This window comes from Palaemon carinicauda, chromosome 30, assembly GCF_036898095.1.
Source record: "Palaemon carinicauda isolate YSFRI2023 chromosome 30, ASM3689809v2, whole genome shotgun sequence".
In the NCBI taxonomy this organism is placed as follows: Eukaryota; Metazoa; Arthropoda; class Malacostraca; order Decapoda; family Palaemonidae; genus Palaemon; species Palaemon carinicauda.
In genome coordinates, this window is record NC_090754.1 from 57,233,906 (window position 1) to 57,241,405 (window position 7,500).

At 30.5% G+C, this 7,500-nt stretch overlaps 1 pseudogene; it reads right to left on the reverse strand.

Annotated features, from left to right (window-relative positions):
- Nucleotides 1-2,102: 2,102 nt before the first annotated feature.
- LOC137623162 (pro-resilin-like) lies at nucleotides 2,103-3,115 on the reverse strand (annotated as a pseudogene).
- Nucleotides 3,116-7,500: the final 4,385 nt, after the last annotated feature.

Sequence of the window (7,500 nt, forward strand, 5' to 3'; positions counted from 1 at the left end):
GCGGGAATTCTAATTGCTGATAGAAATAGATACTTTGACTGATGTGTTTATCACTTAATATGTGGTATGACATCGTCAGTTATCAGACAATAGTTATCATCATCATCATATCTTATCTCGACAATGTCGATTTAACAGGAGGGCGTTGTTATTTGCCTCTCTAAGGTCTTGATCTGAGCAGTAAATACACAGTTGGCACCCAGTAAGATGTATTCCCTTGTTTGTTTGTGGTGTTGCCCCAGAAGGACATTCAGTGTTGGCTAAAATCTCTGCAGGATGTTGGCTTACCAGGCTCAGACACACTCTTTTACGTTCACAATGGTTTCAATATGCTCAAATCACTGGTGGTTCGTTCCTCATATAGCCTCTACAACGATTACAACGTTTAAAGTAGGCCAAAATAACTGATGGTTCTTTCCTCAAACAACCTTTTCCTGGTGACTATTCCCTTTTTTGGCGTTAATATCAACAGATAACACCCAAGGGGACATGTACTCTCATTTTAACCAATGCTAGGTAAGAATTGAGCTTTTGTGGACCTCTGTATGTAGTGAGAATACATCTAAAGAATAGTTTGATTAAGTTTTTAAAAGACCAGTTCCTTCAACTATTATTCAAGGCTTATAATATACATGAACTCAGTACCTCCATTAGACCACACTTCTTGCAATGTCACGATATATATAAAGGCCAATTCTAATTTTGGTATTTTCTTTATCATTGTTTTTATTAAAGAATGTAACTGTCAGCGGCCATATATTTATTTATATATATATATATATATATATATATATATATATATATATATATATATATATATATATATATATATATATATATATATATATATGTATATATACATATGTAAATATACATATATATATATATATATATATATATATATGTATATATATATATATATATTTATATATATATAAATATATATATATATATATATATATATATATATATATATATATATATATATATATATATATTGTACATATATATATATATATATATATATATATATATATATATATATATTATATATATACATATATATATATAATAATGTATATATATATAAATATATATATACATATATATATATGTATATATATATTTATATATTTATACTGATAATAGTTTGGATTGCTTAATTTATAATTATTAATAACTAAATATTAAGAGTACTGATACGTTATCTAGGATTTCTTATCTGCTAGTATTCTAGTGCGAATATCTTAGCAATTATGTTAATAAAAATGAGGATAACAATATGAATTTCCATATTTTCAATGGAATATATCATCTAAAAATTCTAGTATGTTTTATTGTAATTTGACCAAACAAACGTAATAAAATGGAAGATATATTTTTATATCATAGTACATTTTTATCGCCTTATTCGTAACGTGACCTAAAATAAGAAAATTGTTTGGAGAGTAAACTATGGAAGGTTACCCCATAATGAATATATATATATGTATATATATATATATATATTTATATATATATATATATATATATATATATATATATATATATATATATATATGTAAAGAAGTATACTGGTATACAGCTATGAATAAAAAAAAAAACATTTTACTTGAAGTGCGATTAATATACTTCAAAAATTCAAAGTTGTAGCAAATTCTTTTAAGTTGAAGAGACTGACTCAAGTCTTGTTATAGTTTATATATGAAATATTGGTTTTCATGTTGTTACTGTTTTTAAAATATTTTTATCTTAATTGTTCATTAATTCTCAAATCGTTTATTTATTTCCATATTTCCTTTCCTCACTAGGCTATTTTTCCTTGTTGGAGCCCTTGGGCTTATAGCATCTTGCCTTGACAACTAGGGTTGTAGCTTTGCTAATAACAATAATAATAATAATAATAATAATAATAATAATAATGATAATAATAATACCTTTGTAATATATTGACTTACTTTTCTATAAATGAAAAATAAATTAATTGTATTATCTAGGTTAATTGAATTTAGTTTGCCAGGCAGCATAGCAACCAGCTTTCAGCAGTAAAGGTGTGCATGATAATCACCAATCCCCATTTTTGAGATCCATTAAAACACATTATTTTGGAAGAAAAAATAAACTTTACGAATAAATTTAAATGCTATATTTTGAAATAAATTAGATAAATATATCCCTGGGTCATCAAGATGTTTCTAAAGTGAAAACAATCTATTTGGATTCGTTGGAGTCTGAGGAGTACCGGTATCTTGGCCTCTCGTAAGACTCAACTGACTCGGCTGAGGAGGGTATCTTCATGGTTGACCTCAGCCACGTAGCCTGAGTCTCCATTGACGAAATACTTGACAGTCTGCAGACGACCGTCGGGAAGCTCGACGTAGTAGGATCCCTGAGTTTCGTCTCCGTCACGGCTTTCCTGGTGTCCGAATTCGTTGCTGGAAGGGTCGTGGTCCACAGCATAGTTGAAGCTGTACTTGGCTTCGCCGGATTCGTAGGATTCCTCAGATGAATCCTGCAGGGGAGGGTGATATGAGCTAAGCTTGAATATCAATGATACTAAACAAATATATTTTAGGACATTTTACATTTATAAACAATATTGTTTGTTGCAAAGTAAAGAGAATGGACTTACCCTTCGTGGAGCATATTCATACGATTCCCTGCTGTCAGCAGCTACCATAGCTGCCAGACCCAAAACCACGAGGATTACCTATAAAAAAAGAATTGTTTAATATCTAGAATTTGATAACTGAATGAAAAAAAGAATATCTAACAAGAGAATTATAATCAAATGAAAAAAGTATCATTATAATTTCAAGAATTTCAGGAATCAATTTTAATTAAGTTCATGAAACATAGAATATTTACCAAAGAGAATTATAATCAAATGAACAAAGTATCATTATAATTTCAAGTTTGAGAAATGAACAGTTTTAATTAAGATAAGTAAATCTATAGGAATAGATACTTTTATTGGTACTTAGGCTTAATTAAGAAATAAGCTTTTGAATAAATTACCATATTTTAATCGAAAGTTTATAATTTCTAAAAGCATACGAGTGTTCTCTATCTCTCACCTTTGAGTTCATGTTGATTGCTGAAGCACCTGTATCGGTATGTGTCTTATCCTAGCAACAGAACCCTTATATACCTGAAGATTCCTGGGTGTGGCTACCTGGCCTTCTGCAAACTTGTTCCTGCTCATAGATGATTTCCTAAGATTTATTAAGTCCTTTCAAGACGTTACAGCAAGCAAATTTCATATCAATGGTTTCAGGGAAAGTATGTTGAAGTATCGGTAATTTATCAAATTTATCTACCAAAAATCCAATTTTTCCTGGCAACTTCGTGTCTTGATAATTGAAAAAGAAGTATATATGAATCTTTCATATCAATATTCATAGCATTGGATGGCGTTTTATAAATTGCCAGACGTCTGTAGAGTTTATATATATATATATATATATATATATATATATATATATATATATATATATATATATATATATATATATATATATATATATACATATATATATATATGTGTATATATATATATATATATATATATATATATATATATATATACATATATATATATGTATATATATATATATATATATATATATATATATATATATATATATATATATATATATATATATATATATATATATATAAATGCGTAATGATGTGGGTTTATATAGTCTTCGTTTTATTGCCATGAATACGACACACTCACAAACACACACACACACACACACACACATATATATATATATATATATATATATGTATGTGCACATTATGATTACACACAAACACACACATGCATATATATATATATATATAGAGAGAGAGAGAGAGAGAGAGAGAGAGAGAGAGAGAGAGAGAGAGAGAGAGAGAGAGAGAGAGAGAGAGAGAGAGAGAGAAGCTATCACGAGTAGATGTAAAATAATAATAAATAATAATAAAGTTAAGTCACAAAACGAAAAAGAATGAATTTTCCATAGAGTATAGCCAATAGACAATAGATGATATTTCGCATTCTTTTTTATGAAGATAGTCATGCTCATGTGTCAAATGCAGATCTAATATATTTCTCTTTCTTAAAGAGTTATTGGTGCTGTTATGGTTTTAGTTGATGTGCTGTTCATTAGATGTACTGTAAACCACAGAACATTTAGCAGACTATTTAAAGGTTTAAACCCCGCTCATGAATGACAGAGACAAAGGACACTGACAATGCTTTAGCAGAACAATGCGCTTGAGACTGACTATATATCTATACGATCAGCACCCAAGCCCCCTCTCCACTCAACCTTGGCCTAGGGAGGGCCAGGCAATGGCTGCTGATAACTCAGCAGGTAGACCTGTAGGATCTACCAAACGCCCCATCGTTAGCTCACAAGGATGGTGAGGTTGCAGACAATATATGAAACTATCGAGCTTGAGTAGGACTCGAACCCCTGTTCAGCAGATTGCTAGGCAGGGATCTTTCCAATAGGCTACCACAGACTGAGAAATTCAACTGCATCTGAGACGCTAGCCAAGTTTATTTTCTTAATAGCAAAATGTTTCCTTTGGATTTCAGGAAAAATGTTAACCTAATATAGGTTTTGAAAGAGGTATTTCTTTTGGATTTAAGGAAAATTTGACATAGGGAGTTTTGTAAGAGGTAATGATTAACTAGATTTTAGAAGAAAAATTGATCTAATGTGGATTTTGTAAAAGAGTTTTCTTTAGGATTTCAGGAATAATTGACCTAATATGGGTTTTGTAAGAGGCAATAATCAACTGAATTTTGGGAATGACCTTTATCTGGATAAAGGCATTGTTACAGAAATAAGTTTTTCGGTAACTTCAAATATTTTCCCGCCAAACCTTAAACCAAGTAGCTTATAACAGATTAATTTATTCCTATGAACCATACTCCTAAATTAGCCTTATTTGGTAACAGAATGTAAAATATAAACCTCTCGTTTACTGTTAGTACTTTAACGACCAGAATTATGCTCGATTTTGAATAAATATTAATACGGATATTAGCTACTTGGCTAGGAGCTCAGTGTCAAGATGCCAAAAGTTGCCAGAAATACGCTAGTTAAATGCCACCTGAAGGAATCATTTAAAAGAAAAGGGCTAATGGCAGGGCTGGATTAAGCCTTTTGGAGGCCCTAAGCACTTGAGACTTTGGTGCCCCATACACACACACACACACACACACACACACACACACATATATATATATATATATATATATATATATTATATACATATATATATATTATATACATATATATATATATATATATATATATATATATATATATATATATATATATATATAATTCAAAATATAAACATAATTAACTGAAAAATTTTATCGATCGAAATCAAACAAAACTTTTGTGCACAACTTAACTAAAAAAATTTTAGTTTTTGGTTTTTGGTTTCTTAATCTGCATGAAAGATGAATCTGTAGTGCCCATTTTCCCTTGTTACCCTAAACACGTTCATATTTGCTCAATGTTCAGTCTCTAGGGCATAGTCCTGCTTGATAAGGTAATGTCATTGTTCCTTGCCTCTGCCATTCATGAGTGGCCTTTAATACTTTAAAATGGCCACCTGAAGGAACCCTGTTAAAGGAAAGGGGTAACGGTGTTAGATTTCCTAGCCTTGGAAATGTCTTACTTTCTCTGAACGTTACTGTTCCTATTCCTAATAGCTATTCGTATATGCTGACATAGAACGAATAAAACCCGTATAAAAAGATTTTAAAAGTAACACGATCATATACCATTTCAGCTCAACCCCCTGCGGGAGAGCAATCATTCTCACCACGATCTTCACTGAGTGTGTTCTTGAGGGCCATATCCTGGCATCTCCTGCTGATATCAATCACTTCCCTCAACAACACCTTATTATCATTATTTCAATGCTCGATAAAAGGTATACTTATGAAAATCTAGGAGCTAAAATCTTTTCCACAATCGGCAATAAGGTGTCTGGACCATGTGCCATCTCTCCTATATAAGTTGGAGCAAATGCTTTTTTGTTGACCAGGCGGACATGAGTCTTTTTAAAGTTTATTTATGACATATTTGTTTTTGATGATGTTAATAGTTTATATATGACATGTCTGTTTTGACGTTGTTACTTCTTTTAGAATGATTTATTGTTAATTTGTTCTCTTCATTTATTTATTTCCTTATTTCCTTTCCTCACTGGACTATTTTTTCCCTGTTAGAGCCCCTGGGCTTATAGCATCTTGCTTTTCCAACTAGGGTTGTAGCTTGGATAGTAATAATAATAATAATAATAATAATAATAAAGGGCAAGTATCTGGCTATATATAAATATATATAGATATATATTCATTTCCGGTCACGCTCAGTGGCATGGCCAGAAGTATAACTACTCAGTGTCTGCCCGTCCCTCGGGTAGGCGGAAGGAGAGTAGTCCTACCCCCGCTAAGAGGGGAGGGGGTACCATGAGAGGAAAAGGGGAGGGGTGGGAAGGGTTGAATCCATGCGTGTGTTCGTGTGCGTGCATATATATCTAAATATTTAGCCGTCCTACTGACAGGTCACGTACACTAGTGACTTTATATTCTCCAAAGAAAGGGGATTGTCTGTTAGTGCTCAAATCCAGTACAGTGAATGTCCAAATGATTAAAAGAAACTGGAAACTTACAACAAGAACTATTATTTACAGTGGAATTATTATTATTATTATTATTATTATTATTATTATTATTATTATTATTATTATTATTATACAAGTTATAACCCTTGTTGGAAAAGCAGGATGCTATAAGCCCAAGGGCTCAAACAGAGAAAATAGCCCAGTGAGGAAAGGAAATAAGAAAGCAGATAGAATACACTGTCTGAGTATACCCTCAAACAAGGATTTAAATTAATTAAGGATCAAACAGGATTGACTCAATTGAAAATAAACAATAAAAAATAAAGCAATAAGATTTTTAATCTTTTTACCTTTATTTGCTCTTAATTCATATTACTCTATATTAGAAAAACGTAAATTGATATGCATTTAATGGATTGCAGTTGTAATTTTACACTTCATAATCTTATAAGAGAAACTTATAAAAAAGTATGATATCCGTTGATTAAGCCAGATTTTCCAATATATATTAAATGAAATACTTCTTAATCAAATTCATAATTTTATGATTCTTTTGAAGAATACTCGATTGTGTTTAAAAAGAATATGTCATTTATTATTGTAAATATACTTGACGTCAATTATAATAATCAATTTTCAATATATATTTGAAATGCTGTGATAAGGATAAATATATTATTATTATTATTATTATTATTATTATTATTATTATTATTATTATTTGCCAAGCTACAACCCTGGTTGGAAAAGCAAGATGCTACATGCCCGGGGGCCCCAACAGGGAAAATAGCCCAGTGAGGAAAGGAAACAAGGAAAAACAAAATATCTAAGAACAATAACATTAAAATAAAT